The 16,502-nt window shown below is 43.9% G+C and overlaps 1 pseudogene; it reads left to right on the forward strand.

Moving 5' to 3' along the window:
• The window catches only part of LOC144773950 (solute carrier organic anion transporter family member 2B1-like), an 846,173-nt pseudogene that overhangs the window by 524,490 nt on the left and 305,181 nt on the right, over window positions 1-16,502 (forward strand).

The raw sequence follows: 16,502 nt of genomic DNA on the forward strand, positions 1-16,502 counted from the left end.
TGCATCCGTTCACCTGCACCTGACTGGAAGAAAGATTAGCCCCACTAAGGACAACAACAGCTACACACTGGTTCACTAAGTACTTTATTTCTCATCGTTACACATAAACACATAATACCACATTACAACACATAGCCTGCAAAGGAAAGTAAAAGATTAGGCTGTACACTCTAATAAGAAAGGGTCGACATCACCTTATTAATATGGAGTCCACAGTCAGCAGTCATCTAGGTTCCCTTCTCGTCTGGGCTTTTAGTTCGTCTTGAAGTCACACCTCTGCAATCACGGGTACACGGCGGCACCGCTATGCACTGTTCCCTTCACTCCTCTCTAAGCCCCTGGGACCTTTCTCTCATCAGCTACTCTCCTTTCCTGGCTGGTCTGCTAGGAGAGTGCATGTCTCTCGATTCTTCTCCGCCTTTGGACTGGTATCTGTCTTCCCTGGAATAAGTGATAGGTTTTCTACTGACGGCCAGATATCGCCTGCAAGACTAACTCCGCAACTACCTCGGGCTTCCACTAATATAGAAGCGTGTTTCTTCATGGAAAATTCCAGCCAGTAACCTGCCGCCCACCAAATTCTTGTACCTCCCCGTACCAAGGACACGTTCCCAGCCGGCCGGCCTGATGTTGTGTCTTCGGCATGAAGAAAAATACAATTCTTCGACAAGGGCCGGCCTGAACCGGTTCTCTCCAAGCGAACAACACCTCGTAACTAAAACATTACACTTGACCTAGAAGCATCCCAGGCTGCCGGGGCAGAAAGAAAGATGGAGTCTCTCCCGTTTGAGGCCTACCAGGCCCGAATTCAGCATAACTCCATGGAAAGTATACTAATACCTTAACTAAGGGGCGAATTATCCCTAGTACTAACGAATCTATCCCCTAGTCTATATATATAAGCCCTAATCTAGAGAATAGGATACAGAATCATGTCGAAATGCCTTGTAAATAGGCTCTATCCACTATTCTAACCCATGTACCAGAATGATAAGAGACTGAAGTCACCATCAATCACCTTTCCTCCAAAAAGGGCCGGGAAAATCGAGCAGAACATTTCACCCTTGACTTCAGTCTATTATACATTTATTAAATGGAACTAACATCTGTGGAGGAATAATAGGAAACAAAACTAACTGATCTACGTCTAGTACCGGGGCTGCAGTATTGAAGTAGAGAAGGAATACACTGAATAAAGCAGCAGATAGCAATCAAAATGCTAACAGTAATCAAAATACCCCCCAAAACTTGACGCAACATATGTAAATCAGGTAGCCAATTAAAGAGCCAGTCAAACCAGCCCTGGTCAATGTGTTTTCTAACCTCTTCTGTCAGGTCGTGAAGTTTATCTATGTGAGCCTGAATGGATTTCGTATGATCAGATAGGTTAAAACAGCAAAGACCCTCAAAATCAGAACAGTCATGTCCATGTTTAAGCAAAAGGTAATCAATAGCCGCCCGGTTCTGCAAAATAGCTCTACGTTCACCCTGGGCGTCTAGTAATATGTCAGACAAAATCGTAGAAGTTTGATTAATGGATTTCACCATCCAGCAGGCCATTTTCTCAATAGACTTGGCATTATAGACTGCCAAAGCAGGAACACCAATAATTGAAAAGGCTAAACCAAGGTATTCAGATTTGGAATATAAATGCATAGATGAATCACAGTCCTCTTGTAGCATTACAGCATCTCGGATCACACGGGAATTAGCATGGGGATGTGAGGAAAACATCAATAAACTCAGTCTAGTAATGGCACAAGGGCCTCCGGAAATGTTCGCGGGAATATATGGCCAGGATGTATTACCACAAGAAAAGAGCCAACCAGAAGGTAACAACATTGTCCGGTAATGACTAGGAGTCACTACTAAACTCTTACAAGTCATATTATTTTGAACAGAAGTGCAAGATTTCAGTGACCTCTGGAAGCAAAGAGTCCTTTCATGAGCCGTGAACGACGTAGCGCCTTTCAGTTTTAAACGTACACACTCAGAAATAGCATTGGGATCACAAGTAAGGAAGAAGCATAAATCACCCTGCGTAATATTATAAGTTGTTATCTGGGACTGGATCAAGGGTGTCGAATCGGACATCTCAGTACATAAAGGGCAGTATTCATGTGTAGCAACATCTCCCAAAAGGACATTAGGACGGGCATTCGATACATTGAAAATGTGGGCCAAAGTCTCCAATGAAGCAGGGACAGCCACTAAACAAGTCGCTAGGATATCAGTCACCGACCGCATCGGCGTTAAGCAAAAATGAGGGGCATTGGTCACCCGCTTGGCCAAAGTGGTCCAAAAGTTCGACGATGAATCCCACGCAGCAAAGGAACGCGGCATCCGGGTTCTCAAATCAGCCCGGGTCGATAGGTTCCCGCCTCTCCCGTCGTAGCAGTCCAAAAGGAGTCCAACGCCGACACATCCTGCAGCAACAGTCCAGAGAATGATCTGAAAGAGGATCAAAAACAGGCATTATTCATTCTCGAAGGTAACATTTGTCAGCTGGGACAGCTTCCCAGCTATCTTTCCCTGGTCTCATAACAAGAATGGTGTTATCGTGACCGGTCGCAATTATTTCAGCCTGTTCAGGGGGATTCTTAGGCGATTGCACCCAAACTCTAGCTCCAGGATTATCTGTAGAGCCGAAACCTTTCTGTCCTCGTACAGTTAGCAACGTTGGGGCAGCGCCTTTTGTGATCTCACCACTGAAAACAGGCATTATCAACAATTGAGCAATCCGGTCAGTTTTATGAATCGGTACATCAATCTCACTGCTATTCAGCAGGAGCACCTTAATCTCTCCCTGATAGTCACTGTCAATGACTCCTCCGAGTACTTGAATGCCCTTTACAGCCAGCCCCGATCTGGGGGCGATTAATCCAAAATTTCCAGTGGGTATACAAACACCAACACCGGTTTCAATGATAACTCGATCTTTACTCTTTATCATAGTATCATTCATGGCATGCAAGTCTCAACCTGCCGACCCCGGGGTTGCTCTGCATGGAGCCAGTGCTCCGGGGGTAATTTCCCAGTATGTCACAGGGTCATTAACTTGATTGGGCTTCGCATTGACATTTGGAGGAAACAAACGCATCAATGGAGATTCAGCATTTAGAAAGGGACGATTATTCAAAATTAACAGTGCCTGGAACAAATAATCCCTCCAATTCTTATATCTGTCATCAGTCAATTTACGTAGTTGATTTTTCAGCAAGCCATTTAGTCGTTCAATCAGACCAGAGGCCTGAGGATAATACGGTATATGAAACACCCATTCAATATTATTCTCCACACAAAATTCCTGCACCAATCTTCCACGAAAATGGGATGCATTATCAGATTGAATTTGGAAGGGGATACCATAATAGAGCATAATCAATTCCAATGTTTTGATTGTATTCACTTGGGTAGCTTGTTTACAGGGGAGGGCCACTAACAGGCCACTGTATGTATCCACAATGGTGCAAATGTATTGACAGTTTTTACTAATAGGAAGCGGGCCAATATAATCAATTTGCCAAATTTGAGCGGGCAGCTTCCCGCGATGTAAATGGCCTTTAACAATTTGAGGCACTTTCCGCTGTCTAGCATGCTGACAAATGGGACAATGCAAAATAATGTCTTTGATTAAATCTAGAGGAATATAAATTCCTCGATCAGCAGCCCACCTGCTAGTGGCTTTCTCTCCATAATGTCCTGCCTTCTGGTGGGCCCATTTCGCCAATCCTTCCATATCAGAATCCTGCATGTCCACCATTGCCTCAGCAATTTTAGATTGTTCATCTGCAATATTATGAAAAAATTTGTCAAGGGAATCTATTGGGGTATGAGCATCCACGTGAAAGATTGTAACAGTACTCTGCGGGAGCATGTCCCAAATCTCTTGCCATAATTCTTTCCCCCACAGTTCTTTTGAATGTAATTCCCAATTATGGGAATGCCAAGTCGGTAACCAGACTGCTAATCCATTGGCAGTAGACCAGGAATCAGTAAAAATATGACATGTACCAGGTAACTCTTGTTTCAGAACTTGATAAACAGCATAAAGCTCAGCAAATTGACTACTCTTTCCCTCACCTGTCGTACTCAGCAATCTTTGTGTGATCGGATTATAGGACACTGCTTTCCAATGTCTTTTTGTCCCTATGAATCTTGCTGAACCATCAGTAAACCAAACGTGGTTTCTGTCTTCCAGGGACAAATCATCAAATGGCCTTCCCCACTTGACAGGGGATTCCTGCACTAAAGGTACGGAGCATTCACTCTCTGTCTCAACCAATGGTGCCTGCACCACCTGCTCATGCAAAGATGCAACTCCTTTCGGTCCCACACGTGCCCTGTCCTGTATGTACCACTTCCATTTAATCACACTCGCTTCCTGAGCATGTCCAATTCTGTGAGTTTTCGGCGAACTCAAAACCCACTGCATGATAGGAATTTCAGGTCGCAGAACCACATCATGTCCCAAAGTCAATTGCTCGGTATCTACCAGAGCCCAATAACATGCAAGCAACTGTTTCTCAAAAGGTGTATAACGCTCACCAGCATCAGGTAACTTTTTAGTCCAAAAACCTAACGGTACTTTACTTCTGCCTTGTTTCTGCCACAAACTCCAATTTGCATAAAGGCCTTGTACAGACACATTCAAGTCCACATCACCATCACACACAGGCCATAAATCTAAGGCATACTGGATCGCTTCTTTTGCCAAACTAAACGCATCTTGCTGTGGTTTACCCCATTCAAACGCATTCTTTTTACGAGTGACTCGATACAAGGGGGCCAATATTTGACTCAAATGAGGAATATGCTGGCGCCAAAAACCAAATAAGCCGATGAAGCTTTGGGCTTCTTTCCTATTCCTCGGAACTGCAAAGTCAAGAATCTTTTGTTTTACTTGTGGGATTACCTCTCTGTGGCCTTCATGCCAATTAATACCCAGAAATTTTACAGTCTGGGATGGACCTTGTAATTTATCCGGGTTGATTTCCCAACCTTTTTCACGTAAACATTCAAGAATTTTATCCAATTGGGTCTGAACTTCATCTTGTGTTTCACCTTGAATCAGAATATCATCAATATAATGACATATTTGAATTTTCGAATTTACAGGTACCTCAGCCAAATGCTCTGCCACCAGCCGGTGACATATCGTGGGGCTATGCACATAGCCCTGGGGAAGACTTCTAAACATCATTTGACGTCCGTTCCATGTAAAACTGAATTGATCCTGGCATTCAGGGGCAATCGGGATTGAAAAGAAAGTATTAGCAATATCAATGGACGCATACCATGTACCTGGATGCTTTTGAATTCTTTCAATTAAGGTAACAATATCCGGTACTGCAACAGTTAAAGGGGGCGTATGTTTATTCAATTCTCGATAATCAACAGTCATGCGCCAAGAGTTATCACTCTTACGCACCGGCCAGACAGGATTATTCCAAGCAGAGGTAACTGGAGTTATAACCCCTGCATCCACCAAGTCTTGAATAGTGCTGCTAATTTCTTCATGGCCACCTGGGATACGATACTGCTTCTGGCAAACCACTTTTGTCGCCTGGGGAATCTTTACGGGGGGCATTCTCAAACGACCAACCCGTACGGGTCTGGATGATATGTAATGTTTAGTTCCAAATTGATAACATCCATCATCCAAATATAAAGTCATTCCTTTCAAAATGTCAATTCCAATGATGTACTCTACAAGGGGCACGACTAATACAGAATATTCATTTCTAGGAATTCTGCCTATTTTCATTTCAATTGTAGTTTGTATTGCGGGAGTTTCCTTCCCACCCAAACCAGTAATGGTAAAAAATTGGCCTTTAAATTTCTTTGATTTTCCATGAATAAGGGTGGCCTCCGCTCCTGTATCTACTAATGCTCGGGCCCTTTGAATATTACGATGTCTCCAAAAAATTTCAATATCAACATAGGGTCTATTATCTCGATGAGCCCATCTGTGTACGGGAGCTTGACCTACTTCCTAGTCATTTTTGCTGCGTTCTAACGCCCAGGACAAATCAGGATAGAGATTCTCACGTTTCTCAGGTATTAATATATCATGTTCATATCCATCTCCCTTACGAAATGGATTCCTATCCTCCGTATTGTATTGTGAATTTCGATCGGAAAATCTGTGTCGATCCTCCCTCCTCCTCAACTCAGGGGACTGATCCCTATCATCTCTATGTCGGTTGTTACCATAATCATCTCTCCCCCTCTCTCTCTCCCCCTCTCTCTCTCTCTCTCTCCCCCGACGAGGGGACACATCACGCTCAAGCCGTCGATCATCACGACGATCGGAACGCACACGACGGGAGTCATCACCGCTGTCATCAGAGCATTCACGATCACACTCAGTCGTACGCACACGCCGGGCACCCTCCTTCCGGTCCAAACCGCGCTTGCGAAACAATTCCCACAAACGAGAAGTAGTTTCACCATCAATGTCCTCCCTCCTCACACCATCAGCCAAAAGTGCCATAAACATGTCACGCCTAGAAATTCTATTTTCACCCGGAGTACGAGTGTCAGACCGAGACTGTCGTTCAGGCTTAAACCAATCACCCAGCTCACCGAGCTGGCGTACAGATTCCAGCACCACAGATAAAGCATTACCAGTCTGATTGATCAATAAGGTCATCATGACCTGCTTATAAGCAACCGGGGAAGAACGAATAATACGATTCCGCACAGAAGACGTTAACAAACCATCAAGCAATCTGTCAGCAGTACTCAGAAAAATCGCAGTTTTCATCACCTCCTCTTTGAGACGCTGTGCAGCATCGCGTAGAGTATACCACGGCTTGTCATTCACAGGCCAGTCAGATTCAGTAGGGTACTTTTGATTACACCCCTCAGTCGCCAACTGAAGCAAACTGATTTGACCACCACCATTAAAATTACGAAAATGATCTTGTACAGTAGAATCCGAGCTCAAAGAACAGAATTTCAAAGAATCGCCAGCATCCAACATAATGCCAGCAGCGCCCAGTTCATAGAGGCGCACCATCCACGTAAGCAAGGTCTCACCAGCGCGCTGTCAAAAGCGCAGCAAAATATCACTAATCTCCTGTTGAGTAAAATCCTCCAAAGAATCCAAAGGAATACCGTTCAGATGACCGGGAGCCTGCTGCAACTTCCTACGAAAAACAGGATGTGCAGAGACCGCAGGAAGGGCACCAGAAGGAGCCCGATCAGTAAATTCGGGGGAACAATCCGCATGAGAAGTAGAAAGCGAATTCAAAGGGCGATCGCAGTCGCGGGAATCAACATCCGTAGCACAAGAAGCAGATTTAAGAACCCGTCCGGAGCGAGAAGACCCGCGATCCTTAGGCTCCTCATCCGAGGAAAGGGAATCACTCGAATTCCAGATATTACCATCCCACTCATCAGGATTCCAATCCAGTCCGGCTTTCGCCACGACCAGACGCACTTTCCGCTTAGAAACGCGACCCCGACGATGCTTGTATTTATAACGTGCAATCCGCACAGCCGCCCTTTCGGAGACAGTCTGGTACGTCTCAAGCTTGTCAGCAAGCAATTTATTTTGACAACGCAACAAAGTATGAGCATTCTGAATTTCAACAAACTTCCGTTCCATTTCCACATGCTCCCTCCGCAATTTCAACAACCTCTCATGTACAAGCCTGTACGCAGACAAAACAATCCAACCTCTGCGACCTAAACTAGGAAGCTCATCACCCTTCGCTACCGGCGCCTTCTGCAAACAGGAAATCACATCAGCCGGCTCCGCCAGCTCCAGACAAGAATTCCAATTTTCACTCAAACCAGTAGAATCAGCCCACTCGCGGGCCAAGGCCTCATAAGGCGTTGAATCCCAGCCGGGAATATCAACAGGCAACTTAAAAACAGATTTCGACTTTCTCAAGAACATTCTGAGAAAAGGAAACTAAACACACAAAAAGAAAACCAAACAACAAACGCAAGCAAGTATACGCCGAGGACAAATAAAAAGACAACAACGCACACAGGTTTCGTAAACGGTTCGTGACGCCAAATGTTCTGCTTGGGTTTTTGGATCAGATAGAACCTGCTCCTCAGAGCATCACTAACCCAGCCAGAACGTTACTCTCTCCCCTCCCTAGGGCCTATTCACGACAGGTATCTACCCCCTAAGGACAGGGAATTCCTAAGATACATACCATGTACCTCCTATAATATCAGCAATCAATGACCTCACGGCTCCAGTCGAACCCAGTCACCTACCCAATCGGCAGCAGTAGCAATCAATGACCTCGCGGCTCCAGTCGAACCCAGTCACCTACCCAATCGGCAGCAGTAGCAATCAATGACCTCGCGGCTCCAGTTGAACCCAGTCACCTACCCAATCGGCAGCAGTAGCAATCAATGACCTCGCGGCTCCAGTCGAACCCAGTCACCTACCCAATCGGCAGCAGTAGCAATCAATGACCTCGCGGCTCCAGTCGAACCCAGTCACCTACCCAATCGGCAGCAGTAGCAGTCAATGACCTCGCGGCTCCAGTCGAACCCAGTCACCTACCCAATCGGCAGCAGTAGCAACCAATGACCTCGCGGCTCCAGTCGAACCCAGTCACCTACCCAATCGGCAGCAGTAGCAATATCAATGACCTCGCGGCTCCAGTCGAACCCAGTCACCTACCCAATCAGCAGCAGTAGCAATCAATGACCTCGCGGCTCCAGTCGAACCCAGTCACCTACCCAATCGGCAGCAGTAGCAATCAATGACCTCGCGGCTCCAGTCGAGCCCAGTCACTTACCCAACCGGCAGCTTATCCTATGATTACCATTACATAAAGGGATCGATCTCACTATTCATCAGGGGTATAGTACTACGTTATCTCGGGATTACACAATGGTTGCCAAATTAGGTGATGTACCGCCTATCCCTCGATCTAAGAGCCCCTCTCTCCCTTATTCAGTTACCACTTACCTGACCAGGATTAGCATCTGTTCACATAGTAGCATCTGACTAGGAGAATAGGTTATCTTTTCATGAAAGGATAAAGAGCACACTATGTAAAGGTTATTATCTCATAGAAGCCACCCTCTCCCCCTTGTTCAGACCCACATGGACGGGAGATGCATCCGTTCACCTGCACCTGACTGGAAGAAAGATTAGCCCCACTAGGGACAACAACAGCTACACACTGGTTCACTAAGTACTTTATTTCTCATCGTTACACATAAACACATAATACCACATTACAACACATAGCCTGCAAAGGAAAGTAAAAGATTAGGCTGTACACTCTAATAAGAAAGGGTCGACATCACCTTATTAATATGGAGTCCACAGTCAGCAGTCATCTAGGTTCCCTTCTCGTCTGGGCTTTTAGTTCGTCTTGAAGTCACACCTCTGCAATCACGGGTACACGGCGGCACCGCTATGCACTGTTCCCTTCACTCCTCTCTAAGCCCCTGGGACCTTTCTCTCATCAGCTACTCTCCTTTCCTGGCTGGTCTGCTAGGAGAGTGCATGTCTCTCGATTCTTCTCCGCCTTTGGACTGGTATCTGTCTTCCCTGGAATAAGTGATAGGTTTTCTACTGACGGCCAGATATCGCCTGCAAGACTAACTCCGCAACTACCTCGGGCTTCCACTAATATAGAAGCGTGTTTCTTCATGGAAAATTCCAGCCAGTAACCTGCCGCCCACCAAATTCTTGTACCTCCCCGTACCAAGGACACGTTCCCAGCCGGCCGGCCTGATGTTGTGTCTTCGGCATGAAGAAAAATACAATTCTTCGACAAGGGCCGGCCTGAACCGGTTCTCTCCAAGCGAACAACACCTCGTAACTAAAACATTACACTTGACCTAGAAGCATCCCAGGCTGCCGGGGCAGAAAGAAAGATGGAGTCTCTCCCGTTTGAGGCCTACCAGGCCCGAATTCAGTATAACTCCATGGAAAGTATACTAATACCTTAACTAAGGGGCGAATTAACCCTAGTACTAACGAATCTATCCCCTAGTCTATATATATAAGCCCTAATCTAGAGAATAGGATACAGAATCATGTCGAAATGCCTTGTAAATAGGCTCTATCCACTATTCTAACCCATGTACCAGAATGATAAGAGACTGAAGTCACCATCAATCACCTTTCCTCCAAAAAGGGCCGGGAAAATCGAGCAGAACACCCCCCTATAATGTTTTGCAAAATACAACTATAATAGATGACTACAGTTCACGTATGGTAACTTCGAAATATCACGTTCGACATTTTGTTGGTTGGCAATATTTGATAAGCAAGGTAGTCAAACCGACCAAAAACCTTGTGTAATGGAGGGGCAGAACTATTATGAATCTCAATCTGAGTCATTGAAGCACAATGAAGGGGTGGAATAATTGATCATTGCAGAATATATGGTCTTAGAAGGTAAATGCAATGTGGCGGTCCTCATTCTTCCAGCCATACTGCACAGTCAACAACTTCTGTTATACTATGATAATAATACATACACAACATTGTGTCCACTGTGACCATGGCCACTCTCTCATTTTACTGTTTGAGCATGAGCAAGAAAAAGAAATCCTTCTCAACAAACATACGTACAATACCTTACTTGGGCATGCATCTTTATAGTAGAGTACCTGACCTAAAATTGTTTCCCTGAGTCTTATAGTACCACCAGTCCACAAGATATATAAAGGGAGAGGGAAAGCTTATTGACAAGGTAGAAGAAAGGAAGTTACAGAGCAGACATATTAGTACAGACAGTTTGATGTCAAGTACAGAAACTTGAAATATAGAAAATAAGTAAATCGGATAATCCAGGGATAAAATGAATTTAGGAAACAAATAGCTTGAAGAGTAGCTGGAATAAAATTAGGAGACAGGCACAGCAAAAAGGGAAAATAATGCTAAATGTGGAGCAGTAAAAGTAAGGAAAATAATAATATAATGCCTGTGCAAAGCCGTCTACCCAGGCACTTGTGGAGGCACCTCCGGCACCCTCACCCACTTCGGTGGATCCAGACTGATCCCTTTTTTTGTCCCTGGAAGCTGATGTGAGAAATACAAATGTTTTGACAGGGGAAGACAAACACAGTAATATTTAACTTTTTCTAAATCTGATTTTCTATAGTACAACTAGTATTGTGGACGTATTCCAATTTCCTAAACTACATTTTGGAAATCCTAATCATGAATTGAAATAAATAATATTTTCTTCTCATCTCATTCTCAAACTCTCAGTCTCAGACAGCCCAACTCAGTCTGCATTTTTTTCAATGCAGAGATGCATGCATATAATTATCAAGCTGTCATTTATACACGAGGGGCTTCAATCTGTTTCATAAATTTTTATAATAATGAGTTTTTGTATGCACCAAATAAGAATTATATTAATCTGTTTAACTTCGTCTCTGTTTTACAAAATCAAGCAGCATCTTAAATTTGCAGGAATTTGCCTAGGTGGTGCTTTTAACGCTAGGATGGTGAGGGAAAACGAGTTAGTTACTGACCCCTACTTCAGATGCATATACATGTAGAAGAGGAAAAGAACTGCTGGATTACCTGTCTAATCACAATTTACTGAACGTGATGGACATTGTTGATGCACACTATAATGACAGTCCTATTTCCACATACAGGGGTCATGGTTGCACCTCGGTAATAGATTACATTTTTATCTCTGTCCCGTTAGAAAATGTCTTAGTACAAGCCGAGGTCTTATCGACTGTGCATGGCGACCCTAAGCCAATTTCAACTACACTTAGGTTTGCCCCAGACCTGTTTTTATTAAAGAGCCGGAGCTAGTAATTTAACACCCTCGACGGACAGCTTTAGAGTAATCTGGAAGGGCATTGATAAGGGCAAACTGTTTTCCAAAATGATAACAGCATATTTACCATCTATTGATACCTGTTTGTTGTCTAATTACCCCAACCAAGGCATAACCAATGCTTTTGGCCATCTATGTGCAATCTCGAGGACTGTACTTAATAATAACCAGAATCCTAGATAGTTTAATAATGCCTGTTCTCGAGCAAATAGAGAGCTCCATGTAGCACTTACAGCGGTACCTAGGGATGCAACTATTTTTGGAACCCTGAGACAACATTACAAACAAGCGATGAGGCAGCGTAAAGAGGAGATTTCAAAAGAACGCTGGGACAAGATTGCTTGTGCCGCCAGTCTCAATAATGGAAACAGTTTTTGGGCAGCAGTTAAAGATATGAGATCTATGGGCCTCACACTCACGCCTTTAAGCTGCAATATAACAAGTGAGGCCTGGGAAGCTCACTTTTCAAAAATGTGTAAAGCCCCTTCGCCGAGTGAGGACCCCGTTGACTTCCATGATGCAGCACAAATCCATATATCAATATCAGAAGTCGAAGACGCAATCAATCAAAGCTTAGGTAATAAGGCCCCCGGCCCTGACGGGCTTCTCATCAACCTCATTAAGTGTAAACCGGAGTTCTGGGCACCCCTTTTACTTAATGTTTTAAATAATTTAACAAACACTTTTATACCAAGCACATGATCTACCCGTATTATTGTCCCGAGTTTTAAAAAAGGGGATCGATCCAACCCTAGCTGCTATAGACCGATCTCCCTGATTAACAATACACTTAAGATACTTGGGAGGATCCTGTTTAACAAAATTAGATCTTGGGCTGAGGAGGAACAGATTTTAAGCAAATGCCAGTTAGGGTTCAGAAGTAAATTGGAAACAGTTGAAGATGCATTAATCTCAATCTGCTTGTTGGTAAAACATACCATAGCTCGGCAATCTCCCATTTGTCTGGCTTTTATGGATCTCTCCTCAGCTTTCAATTTTGTAAACAGGTCACGTCTATGGGCAGTCCTTTTAAAGTATGGGTTGGATGAGGTTTTAGTTCATTTTTTAGCTTATTTGCACAGGGACTTGAAAGCACGGATGAGGATTGGTAAGGACGGGGAGATTTCAAGGAACATTAATATTGGCAGAGGGTTCAGGCAGGGTGCATACTGGCCCCGCTTTTGTTTATTTTATACATCAATGATTTACACAATGTCTTGTTGGAACTTACTAACGATGTACCAAAAATTAATGGCAATACACTCCCCATCCTACTATATGAAGACGATGTGGTCCTAATGGGCCGTACCCCAAACGCACTATGCACTTTAGTCAGGGGCTTTGTTGATTTTATAACTGGCCTAGATCTTTACACTAATTTTAAGAAATCGTTTATAATGAGTTGTGGCCCCAAAAAAGCACTTTATTAACTCATTTGCCCCAGGATCTGAACGCCTTTTATGCACTAGCACTTTTCCATATCTGGGACTAATATTCTCAGATATGGTTCCTGGGCTGCTCATTTGGTCCACAGCAGGAGTACATTTCTAAGGGCCATTAATTAAATGATATGCCTCCAACAACCAAAAAGAACTGAGGTAGTGCTATCCATAATGAACATTTACAAAACAAGTGCATACCGAAGGCAAAGTATGGCGTCGAAGTTTGGGGTTACGCAAAAACTGGTTGTATTCGGGGAGAAGAAAAACGATTTTGTCGAAAACTCCTGGGGGCCCCAATTTCTTCCTCAAATTTTATTTGCCACAAAGAATTACAACTGTCTTATATTGAAGACTATATTAGGTCTTGCCCGGCTATATTTTGGTGAAAAGTTTGGCAAAACCCGGCAGCGACGCTAACCAGAGAAATTATAGCAGACTGCCTTAAATGTGACAAGGGTGGAGATATACCGTGTCTTGCTGCTGTCATAAATAGTCTGATCTGCATGAATCTTGATCACCTTTTCTTGAACCCAAATAACATAGAGGGCATAACTAAGAAGACCCTCCAGGAGGCCCTATGTGATCAAGATATGAAACAGAACTTGTGAAGTCAACAGTTACAAGGTATATGTCTTTGGTGTCTCCCAATTGTCCCTCATCTTATTTGCCATCTAACTATCTCTTACTAAACTTAAGTCGCTGGGAGTGAAGCTTTCTGTTTCGCCTCAGGGCAGGCACCTTAAAATAACTAGTGTGCTTCCCTATAGGCTTCAACATCAACCTTGAGCAAATGCCCTGTCCTTGTGGCAATCAGAGTAACCAATCAATATTAACTTTTTTATTTTTTTGTAATTTTTATTTGAAATATACTAAACAATTTTTGATTCAGTTTGTCAAGGCAACTGTCATTGCTGACTTCAGAATAGCCTATATGGAAATTCTTAGTCTTAAGAGGGTAGATTTAACCTTTAGCGTAAGTTCTTTCCTGAAGGCGCATCAATCAGTACCCTTTAAAAACATTTGATCTTACTTGATCACATCTAGCTGCTATTTGGTGAGAACCATAAGCTCAAATGTCAGGTGGTGCTCTGTAGAAACTGTTGCCTTGTATACCATGTTTTTTACATATAGCTAAATTCGTCTGAACTTTAATATATCATGCTGCTATTTGTCTAGACCTCATTGTATTTTAACATATGGTGTTGTTATTTGTATATATCTGATTGTCCCCTTATTAACTTGAATTGCTATTTGTTAACTGCACTTTATTATACTATGCTGCTACTGTAATGGACAATCGAGCCATGGCATCCAACGGAGTGGCCGCTTTACATACTCAGGGGCAGATTTACAAGCCACTTGCGCCACTTTTACGTCACTTTTAACATGGAAAAAGTGACGCAAAAGTGGCGCAAGGGGCTTGTAAATCTGCCCCTAGTCTCTTTTATAATATGAGTATTTATATTTCGGACTATGCCGCATATTACAAGTCCCTGTTATTTTTTGTTTTTATACTTTGAAATGTTTTTAATGTAATCATTTTCTACTGGTATTTTAATCTGTGCTTTTATGGATACTATATATCAAAATAAAGGTTTATTGAATTGACTAATCCCAAAGCAAATAACTCTGTAATGAATACAGGCAGCTCCTGGAGAGATAGGAGGCTTTCCAATGAATGGTAGTAACCTCTTGGTAGCGAAGTCTTCTCAACGTGATGCTGGCTGTGACTTTATAAAACACGCCTCCCCCTCAATCACATTTCTATATGCAACCTGGACACTTTGACCTGTATGCCGGCTCTGATTTGTTCATACATGATTTTTCTCATTTCATACCAATGTGAAGCAGTATATGCTTATGGTAACTTGAAGGGAGAGGGATCTCCTTGATATATCCACTTGTAACTGTCTAATTTGGATGGGGAATGTACTAGCCAGCAAAATTGCAACTCCTGCTTTCTTACTGGGAACCTAAGAAGAAATACTATCTAACAAACCACAGAGACCGTAATATGTTTCACTCTTTTTTAAGAAGGTGGGTCTCTTACGAGTGCTGTGTCACACGCACAGTCTCTTAGAAGGGACAGGAGAGCCAAATGTTTCATAGCAGCATTCAGGCCCCTAGCATTGTGAGAGGGGACACAAATCCTCCATTATGTCATGGATGGTTAAAAATAAGAGTGGGACCACAAAAAAAGAGGAGGAAGAAACAGGAAGAAAGGGATCTAGAGAAAACAGTACTCCCTCCGTCAGAGTCCTGGAAGAATACAAAAACTGGTGTATGGCGTCAGCCAGTATATTATGTATCGTTGATCTGGGACAGGGTGGCTCCTCCAACCTGGCTCAGTCGAATGGGAACATGCACCGAAAATGGCCATCTTCCAGACTGCTTTAAGGGCAGGCAAGTAGTGCAGCTTGGTTGTCCTTCGGGTGCCACAGGGTGGCGGCCTATGAGGATGGGCGGTCAGCAATTATTCTGAATGTTAGTCCCAGCTCTTTTCACAGTCCTGGAGTTGCTAAAGGAGTGCTGTGCATTCCGGATGGCTCTCCTCTTGTGAAGGCATATTGCCACCTCCCTGGTAGTACGCCAGTGATGGTTACTGGGCTGCTTGTGCTGTTTGGTGCCATGCGGGGGTCTTCTTGTTCAGAGTTGCCGGCACAGTCTGTAGACTGAGTTGGCCTCCTTTAAAGTGTGAATGGTGTTGGTCTCTTTATTCCACACCAAGGTCAGTTGTAGAGGATGACCCCATTTGTACCTGCCTCCTTTGTCACAGAGGAACCTGGTCGCCACTCTGAGGCTATGGCGTTGCTGCAGTGTGGTGGGGGACAGATTCTGGTATAGCCATACTTTAACACTTTTGAAAGAGATCAAGCTCTTGTCCAATACTGCTTGCTTTCATTATGGTTTCTTTCAGGCAGTAGCTGTGTGCACAAGAGAGGCTATCCTGAGGCTTGCCAGGGCCAATGGAGGGGCTGCCTGTCCTATCTGCGTGATCCAGAACAATTTATTTGTCGACCACTTCGGGAACTATGTGCCTAAAGAGGCAAATCACATAGCCTGCAAGTCCCCTGAGCTCACCTGGGGAGAAACTTCTTTAATTCTCATATTGTATTGGCTAGACCTGTTGCCCAGGTCCTCCAGGTGGATCTACAGTACATTAGTCCATTGACAGATTTCCAGTAGCTCACGTATATGGGCATAAGGCTTCTCCTCTCTGGCATCCACACTGATTTCCAAGACCACCACCTGCTGGCCA

This window comes from Lissotriton helveticus, chromosome 8, assembly GCF_964261635.1.
Source record: "Lissotriton helveticus chromosome 8, aLisHel1.1, whole genome shotgun sequence".
Taxonomy (NCBI): domain Eukaryota; kingdom Metazoa; phylum Chordata; class Amphibia; order Caudata; family Salamandridae; genus Lissotriton; species Lissotriton helveticus.